At 41.8% G+C, this 25,706-nt stretch overlaps 1 protein-coding gene across 1 annotated transcript in view; it reads right to left on the bottom strand.

Annotated features, from left to right (window-relative positions):
• SLC16A12 (solute carrier family 16 member 12) overlaps nt 1-25,075 on the bottom strand; it is a 78,437-nt gene extending 53,362 nt beyond the window's left edge. The window contains exon 1 of the mRNA XM_080911198.1: nt 25,036-25,075. The gene's annotated coding sequence lies outside the window, so the exon portion shown is untranslated. The remainder of the gene's footprint in view (nt 1-25,035) is intronic.
• Nucleotides 25,076-25,706: the final 631 nt, after the last annotated feature.

The raw sequence follows: 25,706 nt of genomic DNA, 5'->3' as shown, positions 1-25,706 counted from the left end.
CTGCCTCTGAAATAAACATGACAATTTAATGCAAGGCAATACAGTGCAACCTAACACAATGAAGTTTATTCTGTAATGTAAGTAAAGCGTGTTTGGACTATCTGCTGTAATTAATAGTGAATCGCAATTGGTTCATCACATCATACCAAATTTGTCCCACTAAGATACAGCAGTGACAACAGAGGAAAGTATGGGTGAGCAGAGGAAGTCTATGGGAACTCTGTATCTTCTGCTTCTGAATCTGTACTACTCTGCATCAATGGTAGGATAATGCTGTGCTCATATGTGACCATAAGTGCTCATCAACACCCCCACTCCAAGGCTCAGAGAACATTAAGGAAGAACAGATAGAAAGAATGAGACAAAGGACGTGAAGGAGTGCTTTGAAATGCTGTCTTCTTACACTTCCAGGCTATTGCACTTACTGAAGGTGCTATTTCTCTTGAGAGCTTCTGAGGGAGAGATTCGCTCATCTTAGCGGCTGTGGCCACTGGTAAGTTGCCCATGCTTCAGTGGATGTGGGCCCATACACATGGGCAACATTAATGGGACTTAATGGGCTGTTTAAAAGAAGGAGAAGGAAGAGAAAGAGGTAGCCATGGTGGGAGGCAGCATAAACCTGGGAGAGATGTGTTGGGTAGGATCCAGGGGCGGTTTAAGGGGGGAAATAGGGTTGGATATGAAGATATTTTATTGTATAGATGTGTTAAAGTTTCAAGGAATAAACATTAAATATAAATAATTAACAGTAGCATCCTTAAAGTGATAAAGTCTATTAATTAAATGCACATGCTCAGAACAGGACAACCCCTTCCACAGACTCACCAGATTGACAAACAGTAGTTTTGAAGAGTAACAATAATAAACATTGGGAATGATGGGAAGGCAGGACCTTCATATGCCATTTTGGAAGTGACACTTTGTGAAATAAAAAGTCAATCCACATGCTCTTTGCCACGAGAGATGAATACACATATCCACAAGAGCACAGGTGTGAGAAACGTAGGAGAAACCCTCAAAACTTGTAGTGCCTTTAAACACTGGGCACTCAAGCAAGGGTCATTGTCCACATGGGGAAACAGACACACATGTCAGCAGCTTGCCCAACGTCACATGGGTGTTGGACTCTGTGGGTGACTAGGCATGGTGTCTCTACTAATACCACTGGTGTTGGAATTCACACAGAGCAACTTTCCCCTCAATTCTGCATGGAGAAACTATGACTTATAATTAATGTCCTAACAACACTCTTAGAATAGGTTTGGTGACAAAGACATAAAAGTAGGGAGAAGGCAGCACTGTTTTTGGACAGTTCATCACTGCATAAAACTTTAGTGACTTCCCACTCGCCCTGAGAGGAGCACCTAGCCTCTGTATGCATGAGTACCTTGAGTGACCTGACTTCCTTCAAAGCTTCAAACATCACCTGTCACTGTCCCCCACCTACATTACACAGCTTTCCAGACATTCATTCTGTTCTCAGAATATGCCAAATTCATTTCTGCCTCAGGCTCTCACAGTCTCTTCCTCTGTCTGTAGTACTTTCTCCCTGTCTTCTAAGAACCAGCCACCTCATGCCAGGCAGCTCTATGTTTATGTGTCTATTTCTGGGCCACTGAGATGACTCAGTGGGTACAGGAGATTACTGCACAAATTTTATGACCTGAGTTTGATCCCCAGAACCAAAGGAAAACTGAAAACAGAGAAGAACCACCACAAAACTGTCCTCTGACTACGAGCTGTGGCTCATGCATCCCCATCCACATCAAACACATCATATATGCATCCACATCATACATGCACGAAAACACACAGAACAAGAACAGTAATAGTACTAATAAGTAAAAACAAAGCAAAACCATTTTAAGTCTTTTTATGAGACTCCTCACAATAATGATTATATAGCGCCTTTCTCTCCAGCATCTAGTCACTCTGGATTGAATGAAGCTTCTCACTTACCTGGCCACACACATGGCATTACTTGTGTCATTAACTAATTTGTTTAATGTTACTCTTCGAACTGTTATGCAAACACCAGAATGAAGAAATTTCTTCCAAGAGAATAAAGTAACATTTCCTTCATATAGGACAAATTCTATTGAATTCTATTACAAATGTATCAAAAGATTCATTTTTGTGTAACAGGCTTCTATGTTTTTGCATTGTGTTCATTTGTTTTTAAAATGCCCCATTAAACAAAAGAGCCTTCAGCAAACATCATTATGTGAATACAGACTTGTTTGATTTTGGAAAAGTGAAAAGTAAAAGAAGGAGAAGGAAGAAAAGGAGAAGAAGGAGAAGGTAAAGAAGAAGAAAAAGAAAGAGAAGGAGGAGGAGGAGAAAAGGAGAAAGAGAAAAGGAGGATAATAGGAGAAAGAGAAAAGGAGACAGAGAAGGAGAAAGGAAGAAGGAGAAAAGGAGGAGAAAGAGGGAGAAGGAAACTCCTTTTGACAAAAGAGAAAACTCATAGGTTAATGTCATCTATTCCACAATGGCTATTCCAATCACACTCCAAACTATAAAAGGCCTTTGTAACCCTCGACCCCACCCACACTGGCTTGTAAGACTGCTTTCTTCAAGGATTTTTGCCTTCTGTGTGCACACTTAGAGTGAAGTAGACAAAGCATGAAATGATTGCACATTGTAGGGTAAAAGAAACAGGAAAGGTCTAGTAAGAACCTGTCTGTGTGCATTCCTAAATTAACTTAGAGACTAGCCTACTTGTCATAGGTAGTGACTTAAAGACAACCTAGGGCCAGATACATCAGGAAGCATGTGTTTCTCTACCTTTGAGGCTATAAACGCACACATTTAAAAAATACCCTTATGTCAAAGGGCTGCGTGTGTAATTCAGTGGCAAAATTTTTTTATAGTATGCCAAAGGGGATACAAAAACAGGGAAGAGGAGGAAGAAAAGGGAAGTGGTTGGTGGGGGTGCAGATGGAGAACAAACAATATCACAGGGCCTCTACTATACCTAACCTGCAAATGGCTTTGTCTAGACTACCTCACACTCAGAACGATTAGCCTACAGCTGGGCAAAGTAATCTAGAAATAGAGCATGCTTCATAATCACGTGTTCAATGTCTCCTGTGTACACACATAGCTATTGTGTATACCAGTAACTGTGGAGTATGAATTTTTCTCCCTCATGATCATGTGACTCAGAGCTGTGTCTCACTGTCACTGTCTAGAGTAAGAGGGCACCAAATATATATTTCTTTAATGATATTCCAACGTTTAAAAATAGACATAAGTTGTCTTAGTTTATTTTCTGTTGCCATGTCAAAATACTCTGAAAAAAAAAAACAACTTAAGGGAGAAAGAATTTGGTTCAACTCATAGTTCTAAGTTATAATATATTCCAGTAAAGAAATAAAAGCACCAGGATCTTAAAGTAGATGATTACATTGTGTACACAGTTGGAAGAGGACGGTGAATGCAGGGTAGTGCTCAGCTCACTTCCTCCAGGCTAATACAGTTTAGGATCTCCAGCTTAGGGAATGGTGCCACCTACAGTATTGGGTCTTCCCATTCTAATTAACATAATCAAGACAGTCTCTCCCCACTGTGGTTGGAATTATGAAAGGACAGGCCTGTCATTGGAGAAGAAAGGTAGAGGGAAGAAAGTTTTAGAAAAAGGAAGAGAAGTGGGAAGAGGGAGGAGGAAGCAACATGGAAGAATATGTAGATGATCTTCTTTGCCTATCTTTGCATAAATATAGGTTGTTATGAATATTTTGTAAGAGATGGACTTTTACAGAATAATTTAACTTGTCTAGGTGAGCAAATTATATCATATCATTTGGCTCTGAGTATAGGGTGTGGACAATTTTGTGAGGTGTAAAATTTGCTAAATAAATCTGAGATAAAGCCATTGTTAAATTACAAGTTTCTGGAGTTTTGAATTTGTTGGGCTTGTTGGAGTGTGATCAGAGTTCACAACTAGCAGAAAGGCAACCGGGAGAGATAGTAAGCAGAGATAAATTAATGTTAGTTCTATATGGCCCTCTGGTGCTGGAAGGAGCTCTAAGGAGCAGCGGGGCAGGGTGCTAGAACGGCTTCCAGACCACCTGGGTCAGCCAGAGAGTACCTGAGAGCGGTGTAGAGCGGTGATGCACAGGAACTGGTTGCACTTTTAGTATTTACCAGTACATCCTACTGATGAACTGAGAGGCTACCTCCCAGGTGGTTTTAGATTCTGTGAGTTGGCAATTATCCCTAATCATCACCTAAGTCAAACATCTTTAGAAATGGAGGACCCTCTGTGAATGATGATCAAAACTCCACAGTAAGATTTTCAAGAGTGCTGTAAATGGAGTTTGCACTGTCCCCACCACATCTGGATCACTAAGACCTGTGCTAGCCAGGACTATTGTAAAGGAAGAAACTGGATGTCCGAGAACAGTCACGGAGCTGGATAAGCTACTGTGTTGGAAAGCTGGAAGCAAGAAAGGAAGGGGACAAAAAGGCAACCCCTGCAGACATCAGGGGATTCTGTATGGAAAGTCTGAGAATGCTTGACCCGGGTAAGAAATGCTGAGGAGAAATAAGCAGAAACATTGTTGTTTGGTGTAAAATGATGAAAAAGAAATAGAGATAGACTTTACTTCCCCATCCCAATACTAAGCTGATCTTCGGTTTGACGGACCAACGGTCAGGTACAACTGGCTAAGGGCTATCTTATAACCAGTTAAGATATTTCTCATTTTAATAGATCTTCAATGCCATTTTTTTGGAATGTGTGTTTTCTTTTGTTGCTGTGTCTGGGATATCATTCTGTCTGGCTCTGTTTGAGGACCTTGAGTATTAATTTCCCTGAGCCTGGTCTATGAGGACTCGTGTGACATGGTGTCGGAGATGCTTTTGTACTGATAAGGGAGTAAGTGAGGGGTGAGAACTGATTTCAGGGAAGGTCCATCAAACTCCCTAGCAGAAAAAGATAAAATAAAACTTTCTAATCCACCTGTTAAGTCTGCACATGATCCAGCCCAATGGCTACAAGAATACCCAGATTATATCATGAATGAGACAGATTTTACTCTTTTTAAAGTAGTAATTAGCTCCATGAAAATACTTCTTGTACCTTTTCCCCCTTCAACTCACTATACCCTGACTGCTGTTTAAGCTGAGACAAGCATTTGCTGTGGGCTTTAAAACTTACTGGGAAATTACAGAGCACGCAGTTTCACAGAACAGGAAGCACGCTTCCCTTCCTCTTGCGGTCAATTAAGGTGACCTGACAAACCTCGGTCAGAGAACAAATGGGAAAGGAAAGGTCTTCTTGCTAAAGATAGAGAAACAGTGGAGGCAGTGTGGCTAGCTGATCTGCACGTCAATGGTCTAATCTACTGCCAGGGAGCTCCGGTTCTGCTTTACTGATCAGACAAGCACATGGCAGAGGGTCCCCAAGCATGGGGCATCTGAAGCTAGCCTTGACATTCACACTGTCTTGAGCAGCATAAATAAAATGCAGGCTGGGCCACATGAAAGTGGCCCTGTTAGAACAAAGGAGAACAACATCAGCTTCGTTAAGGAAGCAGCTAGACTCACAATTCAGAACACTTTCCATGGTCATGTTATAGGCATGTTATATGTCTAAGACAGGATTAGGAGAAAATATAGTAAGAAGACAACAATAAACTGTGTCCCACGTCTCTGCCCCTAAACTAGTGAATTTCACTATTTGTAGAAAATATTTCAGAAATCCTATGTATGTATGTATGTATGTATGTATGTATGTATTTATATACACATGTGCTTTTAAATATAAATTTTTAAGGATAAAATTGTAACTTCATCTGTCTTGCAATGGTTATTGTAAGAGCAAAAGAAAATGATGTTATGGCAAGGATGTAGAGGAAATTTCTCTCCAATGATTAAAAGTAGGCCCTCAGATACATGTTTACTTCACCACCATTCTTAATTGCCCCAGAGTGGAAGCCACCAAACCCAAATGTCTATTGACAGGTGAATGGGTGGACAGATGTGTTCCCTACATACCCCGTGCTCAGCTTTAAAGGGAAGGAAATGCTAGAATGTGCTTCCGAGCAGATGAAGTGTGGAGGATGAGGCTACGTGGACGGAGCTGCATGATTCCAGGGAGGTGGTGTGTCTGGAACACCCAAAGTCATACATTCAGGAAGTAAAACGGAGGTTGCCAGAAGCTGGAGGGAGAGAGATACTGGAATGAGGCCAGTGTGTGGAGTTTCAGTTTGAAAATATAAAAAGGCTCTAGAGATGTACTCTGATAAGGAATACATAACAATATAAATCTGTTCTTGACATTAGAAAATTATCTTGGTCCCTGCCCTGGTTTCCTGGCACACAGCTCTTAAAACACTTGAAATTTTGAGAAAACAAAGGTCTTGGAAACCATAAGTTCTTGCATGCTAATGAGGTGACTGTTGGTTGGGGACTCCTGGGGGGCCTTCAAATGAAACTGGCTGCCAGAAGAATTAGCCATGTGCTTGGAGGGTTGCTATATGCTTTGACACTCCACCCATAACCTTGGAAAGAGAGAGGGTCTGAAGAATGACTTAATGATCAGAGACTAATGATTTAATTGACCATGCCTAGGTAATCTTGCCTCTATAAAACTGTAAAAAAAAACAGCATCTTGGGAGGAGGAGACATCGAAGTACATCCACACAGCAATAGAGTGTGCTACCCCACATGTCCCTAGGACATGGCGGCTCATCCTGAGCTCCTGACTGCACCCTACCCTATCTTTATAACTGGATGCAGGTCTGTATCCTCACATATATCCTTAGTGAAGTCTTCACATAGTGAAGTAAACCATATTCCTACATCCAATGAATTGTTCTAGCACAGAAACTGTGTTTAACATTCCTCTGAGCTTAACATTTCCATCTAGGAGGGAAAATGAAGATACCAGATGTTACAAAGGAAGTGAAACAAAAGGATGTTCTCATGGGAAGTAAAGTTTCCATTCTTCTGGGAAGCTTGTTAAGCTCAGAAACTAAACAACTCAAAGGCTTTAGGAAGTCCATGAAACTGAACAGATTTACTATACTCTTTATTCCAGTACATAAACTACATATAAACTATAAAGACTGTTGCCAGACTCTCTCAGATAAACTCAAATGCCTAGAAGAGACTAGAAAATATTGGTGGAGACTCCTGAAAGAAACAAAAGATTAGTCAAGCTACAGGAAGCCAGGGTGGGTGATTCATAGACTAGCCAAGCTGCCTGGAAGATTCTCAGACCAATTGGACTACCTGGAAAGGATGCAGCAACTTGTTGAACTGCCTGCAGGCTGTGCAGCATGATACAGGTTTCCAGCTTTTATGATGAGCTGTCACTCATGCTGGGGTGGGCTTTTGGTGAAGCAACTATCTGAGTCATTTCTGCTCCTTTTAGTAAACCCTTCATCTATTCTCCTGTAAATAACTCCCCTCCCAAAAAAACTCATTGTTGACTAAGGTGTACTTTGATGGTATCTGTACTTTGGTTTGTGTTGTTTTCCTCTCTGGGGTGAGTAAACTTTTAATCACATTTCCCCAGGATAGTGCTACACAGCGGCAATGAATATGTATAAATCTGTGGGGCTGAGAACTTGTTCTGTGGGCACATTACTGTGTATATGTAGAGTTATAAATTATTGTAGGAGCCTAATAGGCAGGTACAGGAACTCCTTAGCATTTAGAAATTTGCCAACAAGGCCTTTCACCAAAATCAGCCTCCTGGCTCCAGATCAGAAGCAGGATTTGCCAATCATTGTCTTTCCACTAGGAATAAGTTATGATAAATCTGCATTTAAAAGTAGACAATCCAAAGACCTATTAGATAAACTGGACTAAATGATAAGGTTCATGTGCTAAGACTTGGAAACTGGTGCTACAGTATTGGCAGTTGGTACCATTTTAATATGGAGCCTGAAGGAGGATAATTAGGTTACTCCCTTCATAAGGGGTTAATTCTCATGTTATTGGAATTGGTTAAGTCCCATAAAACAACACTAGTAATCATAGGAGAGGTCTGCATAAAATGAGGTCACCCATACACTTGGCCTCGTCAATGCTCCTTCTTCTTGCCTTTCTGCTCTGTTGTACCGCAGCCCGAGGTGCCCTATCAAAATACATTATACTACTTCCCTTATAAATCTTCCAGTCCTGGGTATTTTGTTACAGTAACAACAAAACACTTGGAGATTAGAGAGTGGCTGATGACAGAAATCCTAAACAGGACTTGTTTGACATCCACTAAAGGACACTGTGATAGTTTGTATATGCTTGACCTAAGAAGTGGCACTATTCGGATGTGTGGCCTTGTTGGAATAGTCATGTCACTGTGGGCATGGGCTTTAAGACCCTCATTCTAGCTGCCTGGAAGTCAGTCTTTCTCTAGCACCCTTCAGATGAAGATGTAGAACACTAGCTCCTTCTATACCTTGCCTGCCTGGATGCTGCCATATTCCTGCCTTGATAATACTGGACTGAACCTCTGAACATGTAAACCAGCCCTAATTAAGTATTGCCCTTACAAGAGTTGCCTTGGTCATGGTGTCTGTTCACAACAGTAAAGCCCTAAGACAGAAATTTCAGATTTAGTGGCTTTGGCTTGAGCCTGACATCTACACTTTTGACAAGTGTTCTGAGAAGCCTCTGTTGGTCCAGGGAATACACACATTCAGGAGCAGGTACCCTCAGGATGGGTGAAGAAGAGTCAGGTTTTCAGCAGCTCATGTTTCTAAGGGGTAGGAGGTTGTGGGAACATGTGTGGAAACTACAAACATTTAGCCAGAAAGGCAAAGAAGCATCTATGGCAAGCATCACTAAGTCAAAGAAAAGTATGACCCTTAAGAAGGAATGTAGCTCTCTCTGTTCAGGTGTAAAAAGTACCAGAGGTGGTGGTTCACATGGCAGATCTTCCTCTCCATCATTTTGGGGCTTTGGGGGAGAAGTATGAATCAGAGACCAGCGTAGAGGCTCTGGTAAGAATTCTCATCCCAGCTTGCCTTCTCTACATGCTCACATCTCCTCAGTGAATGCACTTGCTCGGTGAGAAGCAATATTTCTCCTCCTCTTCTCATGAGGACGGATATTCATCTTAGTTTGAGCTCTCTATTCCATGACCTTGTAACATATCTAATTTCCTTGCCTCTTATCTCTCTACAGTGAAAAGTCCCCACACTAAGGAGTGACTCCTTGGTCTAGGAAAATGAATGTGTTCCAGGTACATATGGAAAAAAGCACTTAGCATAGAAGCCCAAGTGACAAATATCCACACACTTACTACAGATTTTCTAGAAACATGAAAAACTTCCAGGGTAGGGAGGGCTGAAGCAGGAACGCCAGAGACAGACAGCTCCCATGAGCCACCTCTGTTAACACTGGTTAATAAGGCCTCCCTCTACAACCCAGCAGAATTCCCACTCATTGAAGAAGAAGACAAATAAAGACACCTATACTCTGTGCTCCAATGTTTTACAAGGAGCTCACAGAAGTATACTGCTTATAGGCCCATACCCCTAAGTTTATTGCAATGACCCTACCAGTACCCTGTTGTAGAAAGCCCTGATGGGCACTCTCAACTTTAAACTCCTCGGCTTCCATTCTCTGCTTACATAAAACAGAGTCATGAAGCACACTATTCCCTATGTCCTGGTCATGCTCTATGGTCCATGCCGCTGTGCTCCTTCTTGGCAGGTGTGGCCCTGTTCTTTTCTCTTTCTTTTGCCACATCTAACATGTTGGGTGCTTAAAAGATAAGCCGTGTCACATTATATGTAGTGTGGTCCCAAGTATAACTTTTATAAAAATCTATTGAATGAACTGTAGTGATAGATCAGGAAGTAAAGTGTTTGCTTCGTGAGTACTAAGGACCAAGCTGGGTCCCTAGAATACCTATTTTAAGCAACAAAAAGCTAGCAGCAGAGAGGAGGAGATTGTTCATTCCTAAAGCTCACTGGCTAATCCACTTTACCATTCCCAAGCCATGAGAGGCCCTGTCTCAAGAATCAAGACAGAGAGTATTGAGAAAAGACAGTTGATGCTGCCCTCTGGCCTCACATGCGTGTGCATGCACATGTGCACACACATGTACCTGCATACTCACAAATGTGCACTCACAGTTACCTAGAAATAGTGGCAGGACCTATGGCTGGGTTTCCATTGCTACAAAGCTTTTTCATCAACTTTTCTTGAGGTGGGGATATAGGAAGAATCAGTGGGGTACACTAGGAGCTGCTGAAGGGATTATATGGGACATCGAGTCATGCAAATGAAAGTTCTAGCCTTCACCACAGCTCCAAAACAAATATCCTGTATACACACTTGACCAGCAAAAACTTGGAATCTCTCACATTACGTTTCCCATCAAATTACTCACGAATGGTTTCAGAATATAGCAAGGGACCCAGCGTGAGAGCCAGGACAATGAATGAAAATCAGATGTGTCTGTGAGGCAGTCCTCCAGGGAGTCTGCAATTATAGGCCCAGAGCCCCAGAAGAAACTCACACTAAGGGAAGGGTGAGTCAAGACACAATTTTAGCTTCTCCTTAGAATTTGAAAGATTAATTGGAAGCAGTTGATATGGGCTGTGTTTTCTTAAAGTCCAGAGCAAACTGAGCCATTAAAAAAACTCACAAAACATTTTTATTACAAGTGCAAGAGAGATGAGAGGTAGGTTACATAATATCAGAAAAACTCAAAATTTCTGGAAATATTTTTGATCATAGTAATATAAAAACATCATGAACAAGATTTAAAAAGCATAGTCCAATCGTGGCATTATTAATATATGGTGTTCATCAGTTAAAGTCACTTATGCTCCAAGTGGTCATCTAGACATACGGAAAACAGGTAAGCCCTTTGATCTAACTATTCTTATGAAAAGACAATCTTAAGAATATAAACTAAATATAGGACAGATTTACATCACAATGGAACTTAAAGCAATTTGCAACACAAAACGGCTGCTTTTCATTTCTTAACTTCATATCTCACTGACAGCCCCTCTGTCACTAAGTCTAATTATGAGTGACTTCTTTATGAAGTTCAAAGAGAAGAGGCACACGCAAAGGAGAGTGAGGTCACAAACCCTCAACCCTAGACATTCAGGTATCAAAGGAGTCCTGAGAGCAGAAGAAATAGTCTTCTCCAGAGGAGAGCCACCAGTTTGGTATCCAGTACCAAAGGATCAGCCCAGAAAAAACAAATACCATTCTGTGGGCTGAAAAGGTTGTGTTTATATATTTAGGTATATACAGAGAGTGAGAGGAAAGGGGAAGGAGGAAATGACAAATGATGAGACAATAACCTCAAAAACTGAAAAAGTATTAAAAATGAACAAGCAAATATCTAACTGATTGTAAATCTCTCTTCTACTCCACAAGCATAAACATGGAAAAAGCTCATATTTGAAGAGATTAAAGGAACAATTCAAAAAAAAGCATCAAAGTAAAAGCATTTACACTAATTCTCACACAGACACATGCAGACAGTCATACAAACATACAGTCATACACATTTACTATATACATACACACATATGCTCACATACAACATACATACAAATACATGCACACACACAAATATATACACACTCAGACACACACACACACACACACACACACACACACACACACATTAGCTGACAGGTCCAGACTTTCTCCTGGATTTTCTAAGACACAAGGGAACAGAAAGAAGGTCATGTCCCGGTTTGGATTATTTGCATACCCAAACATCCCATCTGACAAATTTTCTGTTCATGTCACTCAGGTAGATGTCAGACTGGGTCCACAGTCTGTATCTATATGTTTGTTCCACAGCCTCTCATGTGGGATTGCTCCAAGTTAGCTCAAACCCAACTCCAGTATTTCAGAATCCCTCTTGGGCAGAGCAGAAAGGGAGACCATAGAATGTCCAGCTGTACAAATGGAACACATACTTCTGATTTCCCACCACACAGCTAACTATAGAAGCAGAAGACACCACACTGCGTGACACTGAAGCTTCTGGCCCTTCTCCCATGACCCCTGCCTCCACATGTCATAACAGCTCCACAGCTGGAAATTAGATAGTCTTCGGCTGCCTCTCTCTACTAAGAGAGCAACATGCTGCATATTTTCAGGAGAAAAAAAAAGTATGGCAAAGAGAAAAGACAGGAGATTTCTTCAGAGTACAGTCTCCTCTTAGAAAAATGATGTTTGACTAAAGTATCCCAAATTACTTGTGCAATGTGGTTTTTTTTTTGCCAAGTCAATACTTCCAGATCTTCTTTCTTCAAAGATTAGAGGCCAAGATGCAAGCTACTGAACTGTTCTTCAACAAGAGGCTAGCTAATCTATACACCCTTCCTGAAAGCTATACATGACTGAGTCGCAGCATTCTTAAGTCCTGCCCATCCTTGAGGGCTACCAAGAATCATCCTTCAGTCACAGAGAGACTCCATACATCATCCACCCTATATCTCTGTGTTCCGCAAGCTGTATCTGAAGCCCATCTCAAACATGCATTAGTAAGTCATACTGTCGACCGATTGTCACGGACACCAACCCTTCTGAAATCTAGGGTTGTTATGAGCACTGAGCTTTCCTCCCAGACCTTTGGTTCTCAGCTCTCGCACTAGGTAATCCCCACTGTATTTGAATTTCAACTTGCTTAAGTTTGTAAGTCCCTTTCTCATCGCTCTTCTCTTTAGAGCCATGGTTGGCAACCTTCCTAACACTGCACCCTTTTAATACAGTTCCTCTCCCACTACTGTAAGTCATTTTCTTCCCCTCTGGAGCCTAGCCTCTATTGTAGCTGTCCAAAGCCTTCCCTGACCCTTTACCCTCCCACTGCCATAAAACAGCCTTTGATTCCTGCCCCCTCAAATGCCCCTCAAGCTGTTTTTGGCTTTCCCACCAATGACCCTTCATATGTGCTGGTTAATCTGTTCTTCAACAGTTGACATTTCTGTAGTGCTGCACCTACAAAAAACAGTCTCTCTACTTTTTGAAACTGCTCTCCTGGATTCCATGACAGGAGTCTCTCCTATTTACCCTTCCTCCTTACAGAACCATACTTTTTCCCTTTCTTGTACCAAAGTCTCTTCTTCAGACCACTCATGATATGTTATTTTACCTATTCAACAGAGACATTTAAACACTTAGCTGTAAGCCAAAGAAATAAGTCTGTTTTCTATTGCTATAAGACAGTGTCACAGACTAAGGGAATTATAAAGAAAAAAAGTCTTATTTGGCCCACAGCTTTGGTCTAAGGTCAGAGAGCTGCATTTGGTGATGGCTTCCTTGATGGCAGACCCTAAAGCAGTTAAGAGCATCTCAGGTAAGAGACCTAGCCCTATTGGATTATATAGCAGACCCACCCTAAAGATGACCTATGTATCCATTAATTTATTAATTACACCATAGATTGACCACATCATAAAGGCAGAGTGTTCACACCTCCTAGAGATCCCATGTGGTCCACTCCTCTGTATCTCATAACAGGAGTGTTGTTATTGGCATTGGTTTGGGAGAAAAGCCATATTCAATCCATTGCATGTACCATGACAGTTAATAAAACTGGTTAAGTAGGAACCACTAAAATTCTCTGTATGATAACACTATTCATTACATAGATATGGCACACATCTACAAAAAATTCCCTCCAATGTTCTACGGTGACATTATAAATAAGATAAGGTCTCTGCCCCCTACTCTTGGTCCAGTGGGAAGGGTCAACATATGGCCAGACTGAGTACTTTCTTTAAAATATAATGGCCAAGACATGGCTAGGCGCAGAACTGACACAGCCTTGTTATCCTCTTCCATTATCTCTTGCAATCTTACCAGCTAATCACAACCAGGCATGCGATTTCAACTGACTGTGTTAGTACATGGTGCTCAAAGTTTGGCTTCCTTGCTCAGGTTATCAAGCTGCCTGTTGATGTCTCTACTAAATGGCCTGCAGAACACTGAGCTTCAAGAATATAAAGAGAAGTGTTACTGTCAATCATTAACCTTAATTCCCCTTTGCCCAGGCTCAATGGACACCTACTTCATCACCCTAATGGGCTTCTTTAAAACCCTCTCTCAGAGTTATCTGTCTGAAGCATGAGCTCATGTTTTCACTCCACATCTGTTAAGAAACAACCAGAGAAGCTGAACGTGATGAAGCACACCTTTAATCCCAGGATTGAGGAAGCAGAGGTGGGTGGACCTCTGAAAGTTCAAGGGCAGCATGGTTAACGGAGTGACAGCAGAAAGTACAGGAAAGTAGAAAGATCCTGTATAGAAAGAAGAGGAGGAGAAGCAGGAGGAGGAAGATGAGGAGCAGGAGGAGGAAGATGAGGAGCAGGAGGAGGAAGATGAGGAGCAGAAGGAGGAAGATGAGGAGCAGAAGAAGAAAGAAAGAAAGAAAGAAAGAAAGAAAGAAAGAAAGAAAGGAAGGAAGGAAGGAAGGAAGGAAGGAAGGAAGGAAGGAAGAAAGAAAGAAAGAAAGAAAGAAAGAAGGGAGAGGAAGAGGAAGAGGAAGAGGAAGAGGAAAAGGAAAAAGAAGAAAAACAAACAAACTACCAACAAAATTGACAGATCATATGATATGCAAAATTCTAACCAGGGTCCTGTCTGTTCCCTGTGACCCTAGCAATGTGCCCTCCATGTGACCTTTACAGCACGACTTTGAAGAACTAGATGCACTTTCACTCAGCATGTGCTTTTCCAGCCCAGTGCTTTTGTACCCGCTACGCCACATGTCTAGAATATTTTCCTCTGACATCTACATGTCCTTAATGGTTTGACCTAAAAGGCTATCTGAAGTGCCTTGGGCCCTAAACACCCACACAAGGCTGGTGAGTCATGCAGGTTTCTAAACCTGGTTGTTCCTAAGGTAGAGGCCTGCGGGCCATCAATATGAGCAAAAAGCCTGTAGCTTGCTGGGTAAGCAGTGGGCATCCACCTAAAGAGGAGATAAGCTCATTCAGCTATTTGAACAATTGGATCATAATATTTTACTAGAAAGCTTGAGTTTTCACCTGAAATATTAGTGAAAATTCTAAAAACAATAAAATATAGAGTTGTCTGGATTGTATCTTTTTTTTTCTGAACGCAAAAGATAGAGATGTCACCCTAAAGAAGCAAAAGGGAAAGAAAAGAATGCATAGCACTTAATTTTGGCGCAGTGGTCAGTCCTTTATTAGTGGACCACTAAAACTGCTAAGCAAGCTGCTCTGGATACTTGTCTTATTCATAGAGATTATTCGTTACCTTGATGGTTAGGCTTTCTCTAAACTATGCATAAACTATGTTTTATTTCTGTTTTTAAGGCAAGGCTTCACTGTGGAACTCTAGCTGGCCTGGAACTCAGTCTGTAGACCAGGATGGCCTCTAAACTAAGAAAGGTCTGTCTGCCTCTGCCTCCTGAGTGCCAGGATTAAAGACATATACTGTTATGTCCAGCTCATTGTCCACAAGTTTTTAAGTTAATGTAGTGGTGGCTGGTAGTTCTTGAGACTAAATTTCAAACTGTCTGTAAACACTAATGTGTCTGATTCAATGAAACATAACAAATCACAAACACACAGAGAATGGGGATCTATCCTAGGACCCTGTGGAAGCACACCCCAAGCCCAACAGACACCAACACACTAGGGTGCATTTAGACACAGGGGTAACAGATGAAAGCACATTAATACTTAACATCATTGTATATGAAAGCTGAAATATGACAATGCCCATGCCTGTGTCTCGGTCTACCGTTCTGCACAGCAGTGACCATTGAGAATGGGTCCTAGAGAGGGTTCAGGGTTTTCAAAGAAATGCCCTTGCCTTTGACCCCATCATGTTACTGTCCATACATGCCCACATTACCATACATGGTAGCATCCAACTTTCTTGGTAATAGTATACACAAATATATGAGAGAAATGAATGAATAAACTATGGGTTGAGTGTAGTGACTTATGTGGGTGCAGTCCTTGTACTAAGGAGGCAGAAACATGAGAACTGTCAGTGTGAGGGCCACACAAAGTTCTAGGGTGTCCTGGACTATACTATCAGACTTTGTCACTAACCTTTAATTAAGATTAAAAGTGAGCTTCTTTGACCAAACTTTTGCATGTCAGAAAAGGGTACCCAATTTAGCCTAGTCATTACCTAGAATTTTATATTTGAACCATCTCATTTCTGTCTCTAAACACTCTCTTATAAGATATTTGTCTTGGATAGAACCTCTATACTTAGCATTCAGAATTTATACTTATTGTCCTGAATATCCAACTGACTACTGGTGCCTCTCCCCATGGATCCCAATTTACAGTCACTAATACTAAAGACCCCCTAACACTTTTCAACATAGATGAGTATTAGTACCTAGAAACAGATCCTGTCATAATCCATACCTACATGGACAGATACACGTAGCAAATCTGAAATGTAGAAACATGGCCCAGTTGCTAAAAACTCATTTTAGCTTAAAAATTGCTTGTTTGAAAACTCAAAAGCTGAGTCTGAAAATTTGAAAAACACTCCTTCACGGGGCCATAAGGGGACCCCAGAATGAAGCCTAAGGCTTGAAATCAGGCTCCTACTCTAGCCCCAGGGATCCTTTAAGATCCCAGAAATCTACAAAAGACTGTTCAAAACCACCAGTCAAGATCCATGAAGATACTACATTTTTACATTTATTCACTGTGTATGTGTGGGAACATATTGAAGTCAGAAGACAACTTTTAGGAGTCAATTGTTTGAATCTACCATGTGGTTCCAAGGATCAAACTCACAGCATCAGGCCTGGAAGCAAGGTCATCTTACCAGTCCCAAGATCTACATTACCTTCTATTAAAAGAAACAATGAAACAAAATAAGTATTCTTGGTTGTGAGGTTCTTTCTTGTTGTTTTTTACCGTTGTTCTTGGTAAAGCCTGGACCTCTACACAGGCTGGGCAAGCACTCTCTGCCTCTGAGCACCTCCCCAGCACCATGGTTAGTTCTAAGTAGTTTGGTTGGAAAGTTTTTGATTGTTGTTTGTTTGTTGTTCCTTTTCTAGGTTCTGTGTGAATCACCTCAGCACATTTTCTCAAAGACGTAAAGCCTAAGGACAAGCACAACCTCAAATCAATTGATCGTGTTAGTCACGTAGGACAGTATTAAAACTTCTCTCCTGTAAGACAGGATATCTTTCTTACATAAAAGTCCTATATTTCGAAAACCTACTTTGGTGTAATCAAATAAAAGGAAAGGTGTGAAGAGATGACCTTCATGGCAAAATATATGGCAAAAGCCAGGCACGGTGGCAGACACCTGTTGTCCTGGGCACTAAGAAAATCAAGGCTTGAGTCACAAGTTAGAGCCTAACCTGGGCTATCCAGTGACTTGGCAAGCAGCCTTAGTAAATACGTGTAAAAGAGAAAAGAAGAATGGGAAGGAAGGAAAGAAGGAGGAAGAAATACCTTAAAGGTATTTTAAAGCAAGCAGTTGTTATAGAGACAAAGGTCAAGATATTAGTCTCAAATTTATGCCTGTGTGAAAAACAATTACCAAATCCATGGGAAGGAAGCACGGACAGTTAACTGGTTGGTAAACTATAATTATGCAGTCTGGTGAGTACCATAGTTAAATAAGGATCCTCCCACCACCACCAAAGCCCATGTATTCTCAGTGTGACAACATTAGAAGGGTCCGAGCCATCAAGAGGCAGACCTAATGGTAGGAGATAGGTCACTGGGAGCTCTTGGAAATGGTTAATGCTAGTCTTGTCAGATGAGTTAGTTTAAAAAGAATGTTCTAGCCTTCTCCCAAACCATTTCCAGCATCCTACCATGATCCCTATGTCACTTCTCCCTCTCACATGAAGTTTGACCATGATGCCATCCACCATGATGTGATACAGCCGAGCAGAGCCTGCCAGAGGCTGAACAAATAATGTTTACTGACCTTGAACTTTCAGGCTCCAGAACTGTCAGCTAAATAAGCCCTTTTTTCTTTACAAGGCATCCAGCAATAGAAAAGCAGATTAAGATAGTTAATTTGTTGTTTGGATCTTATATAAAAATTAACTTAGTGAATTCCATAGAAGAGGAAGATCCATTCCACCACTGAGCAAGATTTCCCACATATTGAAAAGACACTGTATAATAAAATAAAAATGTTTTATATAAAAAAAATTTTTACTTAATTTTTTAATCAGGTATGCTTTAAAAATATTCTCAAAACTCATGTTTAGAAAATATCATCACAACTATTTACTTCAATATTTTTATAGTACAGAATAGAGTTTATTCAGGTCATGGGGGAGTTAAGAGGGTAGTAGAGGCAGAGAGAGAGAGAGAAGAGGAGAGTAGAGAAGTAGAGGAGTAGAGGCCGGCCATGAGCACATGGAGAAAGAGGGGGAAAGGGAAGGGAGAGAGGAAGAGCAAGGGGGGATGCAAGAGTGGGAACACAGGGGTTTGCTTCAATATTTTTTAAAGTAACATAAAATTATTAAATATATAGATCAGTGATTCATAGCCATGGTTTCATGGGTTTATAAACTCCTAATGCCCTTGCCCTCCCTACTTAATGGGAAGATTTTGGGATGGGGACATTAATATTTTTGCCCCTTCTGGGTATCTTAATGTATAGACAGCACGGAGTGCCACTGGCATGGAGACTTGAATGGGCACATGGATACAAAGGTGTGAGTCAACCAGAACAAACCACTGTGATACTAATTAATTATGCCTCTGGCTTTGAATTCCTGTTTATAAGAACTGAATCCTGACCATTAAGATTTGATGTGATAGTTGTCTACCTGAAGTTCTCCGTCTTCAAGCCTTTTGGATTGTTGTGAGAGCAAGTTTCCGAATCTTGGTGGGTTCCTCTGTGTGCCACCATATGACTGTTTTGAAATTCCAGATTTAGAGAGCCAAAATTGCTATTTCGAGAAATACAGCTGGTTTCAATAGATAAATATGACCTCATTTCCATGGAAAGTACTTTGTTGAGTGAAACTAAGTTGCTAAAAACAATGCTAGTCCCCCCCATAAGTAATTGAAATCTCAGTTTGTAATGAGGCAGATAATCCTAGAAATGCTAACCTGCATTCAAAAATATATTGAAGAATCACAGCGTATGAAGGTTGGAGTGGTGAGTTTTAAGGGTTGGCATAGTTAACATATTATTCTGTGTCCAAACTGGAATAAAGGGGTCAACCACCCAGGGTTTGGAGAGAAACACACTGCTGGCTTTTATAATGATTTACAAGTCTGATGATTGGGTTCAGGGCTCCCATATAATCTTGAGTGCATGATTCTGTATCCTTGAGAGGCCGATAAACAGGAAGGCTTATGCAGATGCCAAAACATGAGCTATTCTTGGAATACACAGAGAAAACTCAGAATCTGACACTACAGAAGCTCTCAACGAAAGCAACCAGATTAGAACTAAGTAGAAGAGCTGATGTCATATATTTTCAACTTCTTATTCAGCTTTTATGTGAATGGATGTAAATTAATTTGCCAGCCTGTGTATATTGAGTCATGACTGGGGTACTATGTGCAGTTGGTTAAGCCAAAATTCACATTTCTTAGTTTTATTTCTTTAAGAAATGAAGTTAAATATATTGTTAAGAAAAAAAATCTGATTACAAAATCCTACATATTTTCCTCTACTTCCCTGTTATTTTATAGCTGACTACTCTGCGTCTAAGTTGTAGTTTTTTTGTGTTGACTTCTTTAAAACCTTGTGATGTTTCATTGTCTGTGTGTGCTCATGTATGTTCAGGTGCATATGTGTGCGGGTGTAGAGGTTAGAAGACAATTTAGGGTGCCATTTCTCAGTTACCAATAGATATTTTTTGACAAGTCTCTCACTGGTCTAGAACTCCCAAAGTATGAAGGTTAACTGGTCAGAGAGCACCAGGTTCCCAAATATTCCTCACTCCCCAGCACTTGGACTGTGGTGCATGCCACCAAAGGGAGAGCAGTTGACATCAGTTGTGGGGATTTGTGTTGTAACACATGTTTGTGAACCAAGTGCTTTTCTCCGCCACTCTTTTTTTTAAATAGGGATTTAATCAACATAGCAGAAACTCCAACTTGATCATTTCCCATTTTCATTTCCTCGTGTCACCAGAGATTGAGCTCAGAGCCTGAGTCATGCCAAGTCATGCCAAGCAAATATTCTGACACTAAGCTGCATGCCTGATTTCAACTTAGCCATTTAAAAGTGTTCAGTCCATTAGCTTTAGTATAATCATAACCTGTGCAAGCAACTTCACCATCAAATTCAGACCCAAGGCACCATCCCCAGAAATGCTGCAACATTTCCAGTCTCTGCCAGTCTCCTCTTGCCCACCTCCATTACCTGAATACTACCAATCCAATTTTTCATTCATAAATTTGTTTCTCTGAACATCTGTGGTCATACACTGTGTGACCTCTTATAACTTGCTTCTAGTGTTTTCAAGGATTGTGCACTGATGCTTTGATAGTTTGTATGACTTTCTTGGGCTGTTATAATCATGTTGTTGATAAACCCCACAAAGGTCTATGAGTGAAAGGTTTGCTCTCTAAAGTAATACTAATAGAAGGTGCCAGAATGATTGACAAGTGGTGTCTTATAGGGTGTCATTAGGTTACTAGAGACGTGTTTTGAGGAGCAATGTGAAACTCTACCCATTCTTGATTTTGCTTCTATAAAGTGAACAGTTTTCTTTGCCATATACTCCCAGACAGCTACCATGCACACCCGCACTGACACCCACCAATGGGTCTACTCCATTTTGGACTATAATCTCCAAAACTTGTTATCCAAAGTAAACCTTTCTCTTTATAAGTTAATTTTCTCATGTAGTACATCATAATACCTTAAAGGTGATCATCCACCTTCTTTGGCTCCTACAATCTTCCTGCTCCAGCTTTTGCCTTTTCTGAGACATCCTATGGGTCTTTAGAGAAGTGTATAGTATAGATGTCCCATTTGGGGCTGAGTACCGCACAAGATCAAACTACCAGAATTACAATGTGAAGGGGAGATACAGGCATGAAGTCCCCCTTCCACTTGGGGATCCGTTGTTAATTGATAGCTGTCAAGAGATAGAGAATTGATTTTCTTTAATGATGTGTCCCTAGGTAGGTTGACTACCTACCATTCCAGTGAATGGTTGCATACTCAATACTGTATAGGGAGCACAAATTGAACCCCATAAACTAAATTTGTGTGTGTGTGTGTGTGTGTATGTATGTATGTGTGTACAAAGTTGAGTGGGTATAGAATGGGGGAGGATCTGGGAGAATTTGGGATAGGGGTGAATATAATCAAACTACAATGTAAGAAATTCTCAAGTTAACTCTTTTTAAGTAGAAAAAAGAAAGTGGGACTAAAGGACAGTTCCGTCATTGGGTGCTTGCATAGCAAAGGCTTGGGGTTGAATCCTCAGTACTACAAAAGAAAAAGGAAACAAAGCCTTACCATGCTATTGACCTTTCACAAAGGAAACTCAGATGTGTCCACATACCTGTTAAAGTCTTCTGTGACCTTTAACTCCTCACAGCCTCCACACAAGCTCCTCTCTTGCCATTCCCAGCCTATCTATTACTCATGGAAACACCAATAGGCCTTAGCTGTCTTTTCCTCAAAGCTAGGCTGTAACCCACTTCATCCTTCAGTTGTTTATCCTGTTTTTTTAAGACCCTCCCACTAGCACCAAAATACAGTCTTTACACAAGTTATTACTAAGTAGTCCGATAAATATCAACTCATTCAACAAAGTAATGTGCTTATGACTACAACTCACTTGCCCGGACCATTTGTGATGGAGCAAATATAAGTGAACAGAGAAAACAGTCAGGCATGGTGACACACACCTTTAATCCCTGTACATGAGAGGCAATAGGCAGATCTCTGTGAGTTTGAGGCTATCCCAGTCTACAGACTAGCCAGGGCTACATAGTGAGACCTCATCTAAAAAAACGAAAGGTAGAAACAAAAGTGTAGCAAACATCTGAAATTGTGACCTTACCTAAGTACTTCATAAAGGCCATTTGAAATAGTGCCCTGTTAGATAAGGAGATTTCCTGATATCCTTCAATGTAGGGGAAATTAAAGATAAAAACAAGGAAACTGGAGAGAGGGTTCAGTGGGTAAAGTCCTTACCACTAAAACATGAGGCTCTTGAGTTGGGGTCCCCAACACCAAGTAGAAGCAGAATGTGACAGCACTTGTTGGTATTCCCAGTGATGGCAATGGAGACAGGAAGATGCCAGGGGTTTGCTGACCTAGAGCGTGAGCTTCAAGTCATATGAGCAGGCCTGCTTCAAGCAAATCAATTAATCACTCAGCCAATCAATCAATCAGGTAAAGAAGAACTCAAGAAAGGCATTCCAATAATACCAATCTCTGGCCTCTACTCACAGCTGCATGGGCAAGCTCACTTAAACCCTCCAAGCACACACACACACACACACACACACACACACACACACACACACATACACACACACACACACACACACACACACACACAGTGATTTGATTTTTCTCACTTGAATCTTACTATAGCAATAGGTGAGTTTTTAGAAAGGTATGAAAGGTACTGTGCTTATCAGAAGAAAATGCCTTCCAGTTTCATAACTTAAAAAAAAAATCAAAGGGTTAAGTGAAGAATGCAAAAACAACCCAAACATTGAGCTGGCCACTTTTTTTGAGGGGGGAGGGTGGCTTTATATGACCAAAAACCTGCCACGTTCATTTGGATAATTTGGATAAATCACTATTAGCAACAACAGACATGCCTGAGCTTGCAAACTGTGCTGTTTGAAGAGAACGCAGCAGAGAGAACAGGAGAACGTTAAATCTGGAATGTGTGTGATTCAAAGAGAAAACTTACCGTGGTGACAGGTTTACCCATAAGTCACTCTGTAGCCCAAACCAGGTCAGGAATGCCAAAGCAAGTTTAGGGGTTGTTCGTTTCCCATGATTATAAGATCAGCAAGATGACTGGACCAGAAGACAGGACATTTGCATTTGTTTCTCTTCTGAACATAAAACTGAAATTCTCTTTCACCTGGCTAGCAGAATCCCAGGGAAATTTTTGATACCTGAATTTCAAGTTGAGCTCTTCAGAGCCAAAGTTCTCTGTTTTATTCACTAATACCTACAAAATGCTCAGAAAAAAGCTGAGCATTCATTTGGCACTTAATAAATAACTGTTATATTACATTAAATTGAAAGTATGCAATTTGCTACAGCGGTATTAGCTAAGTCAGTCCACAGTTTTAAAATTTAAGCCATGACTTCTGTTCCAGATCATGCGTTGCTCATGACAAACCTCCAGGCCACATTTCTTGCAACAGCTCAGCATTGCAAATCACTCAGTCCACGTCTTCATCACTGACTGACTACTCATCATCAGAGGGAGCTCAGAATCAGGACTCCAAGATTCAGTAGAGGAACCTTACTCCACTTCATCCTTGCCTTTTCTTGGAATTTAATGGGGGAAGTATCCGCATATTCATCTTGATGTGGGAAGAATTTTAAACATTGCTTAAACATAAGGATCCTTACTGGCTTCCTTCCTGCTTTCTGACCATTTGTTTTTTCTTTTCTTTTCTTCCTGTCATTTTTATTTCCCTTCCTTTTTGTTGTTTTATTTTTTTTGTTTTGTTTTTTTTTTTTTTGTTTTATTTTGTTTTCAGATAGGGTCTTCCTATGTAGCCTTCACTTGCCTATGTAGCTCAGGCTGACTTTGAACTCCCAGGAACCCTCTGCCTCCATCTCTAAAGTGCTGGAATTACAGTTGTGTACCGTCACACCAGGCTTAAGGGTTCCCACTTTCAATTACACAACAAAGGCAGTTTGACTGAATCAACCTCTCATCTAGTTCAGAACTCTCTCAGGTTAAAAGCAGATGAGTAAAAAACACGGTTAGGAAAATCATATGTGTGGGCCATTCTACTCATGTGGTGCTGGAGTTGTTTTTAAAATGCACAGAGGCAAAATGCCCTGGACACTGACCTAGAAGACAGGGAGAAAGTCTGGATTTCAATATTGGTTCCATCTACAGTTCAGGGTATGAGTTTTAACAATCCTTGCAGACATGGCTCTGAGCTTCCCAAGCTATTCAACCTAGGGGTTTGAATCTGGTAGATTCCCTAAAACTCCTTTCAATCCTAAGATCCTGTAAGTAACAAGTGATTGAGCCCAGTCACTCGGTAACTGATCCAACGCTCATACTTTCTACAGCCAGAGGTCAGGCATCATGGGTGGCTAGCACCTCATAAGCCGTAGTCTAGTGTGACTTTGGGGACGAAGACAAATTACACGGCCAGCAGCTGCAGATTTCAAAGGCTAGTGAGCTAAGATACCTGTAGCCACAGGGTTTTCCTGAACTTGGCAAGCCTGAAGAATTTTTTTCTTCTGTACTAGGTCAGCAGAGCCACTGGAATGCCCACATAGCTCTCAGCAAAGCTGAGAAGAACTAACCAGCGGCCAGACAAAATGCAAGCGAGTGGTTCAGAACGCTGAGTCATCAGTTTGCACTAAACATACAGGGCTGCTTTAGGGTAAATTAAGTTTAATTCATTTCAAACGGGAAGGCTGGTGTGCTCTGAAGAGACCACATAAAGACAATAAGCGTCTGGGGAGTAGGAGAGGGTTAAAAAGCAAGAACACAGACAACCCGTGGGGAAAGGCGGTCTATCTTGCTTGGGAAATGTGCATCTGGAAACCACAAGACACAGATCAAAGCCACTCTCTCCAGCCACCTGCCCAAAAACACAGCCAGACACGTCAGGACACAGGACAAGCGGGCACGTGCTTCCTTCCATGCTAAACCCAACAGGTGGCCAGACTTAGGGTCTAGACACAGCTGTGCGCAGGAATAGGTATAGAATGTAGCGCCTAGGTCCTCCCCGAAGTCTAGGTCCCCCTCTGCCGCCCTACCCTGATGCCTTGCCACTGCCTTGCAACCTGTACTATGGAGTTAGGAAACCTGAAGGGCAGAAGCAGAGCTTTCCGCACCGGGACAGCGCCGGAACCCCGCGCGCTCCACAGTCCTCTGTCCAGTCCCTGTCCGCCCGCATCCCGGGGCCTATGGGTCCTCACCTCGCGGGGACAGCAGCAGCGCTGGCGACGGCGAGTCCACATGTCCCCTGCACGGCGGCCCCTTCTCAAGGCCCCTGGAGTCCGGTCCCGGCCGAGGGGCGTGGAGCGCAAGGGGAGGAGGCGCCATAGGGGCCGGGGCCACAGGCAGCGCCGGCCGGACACTGTCACTGGGGAGATCCCACCGCCCCGCCCCGGAGAAGCAAAGCTCTCAGTCAGGCCAGCCCAGAGGGTAACTCTGCCCTGCTGGCGGACCGGCCTTGTCCCGGGATCCTGCTCTGCGCTGGGGGCTCGGCCACGGAGGAGGGGCGCCTCCAGGTTATGTAATGCCCCGGCCTGCTGTGAGCCAGCTTGCTGGGGACTGCAGGGCTCTCTCTTTTGTGCCTGGGACCTACACTAAAGGAGTGCCTGGGTGTTCTTAAAAAGAGTATGTCCCTGCATGGTCAGAGAGTAGAAGCTGTACAAAGTCTCCTGCACGTGCATCTGGAAAGGACCAGGACCCTGATCAGACCATTGCAAAGAGCAGTTGGTCCTAAAGACTTCAGTTCAACTCGCTCACGAACTCTATGACTTTGGGCAGTCAACTTGGTCTCCATTTCTCAATAAAATAAAAACCAACGTTTGCTTCACTCTTGCTGAGAGAAGAAAATGGAGTGTCAGTACCAGGTTCATTA

The sequence above is a fragment of the Micromys minutus genome, assembly GCF_963924665.1.
Source record: "Micromys minutus genome assembly, chromosome: 2".
Classification (NCBI taxonomy): Eukaryota; Metazoa; Chordata; class Mammalia; order Rodentia; family Muridae; genus Micromys; species Micromys minutus.
The sequence above is the reverse complement of the archived record's forward strand: the minus strand, read 5'-3'. Positions and strand labels throughout refer to the sequence as shown.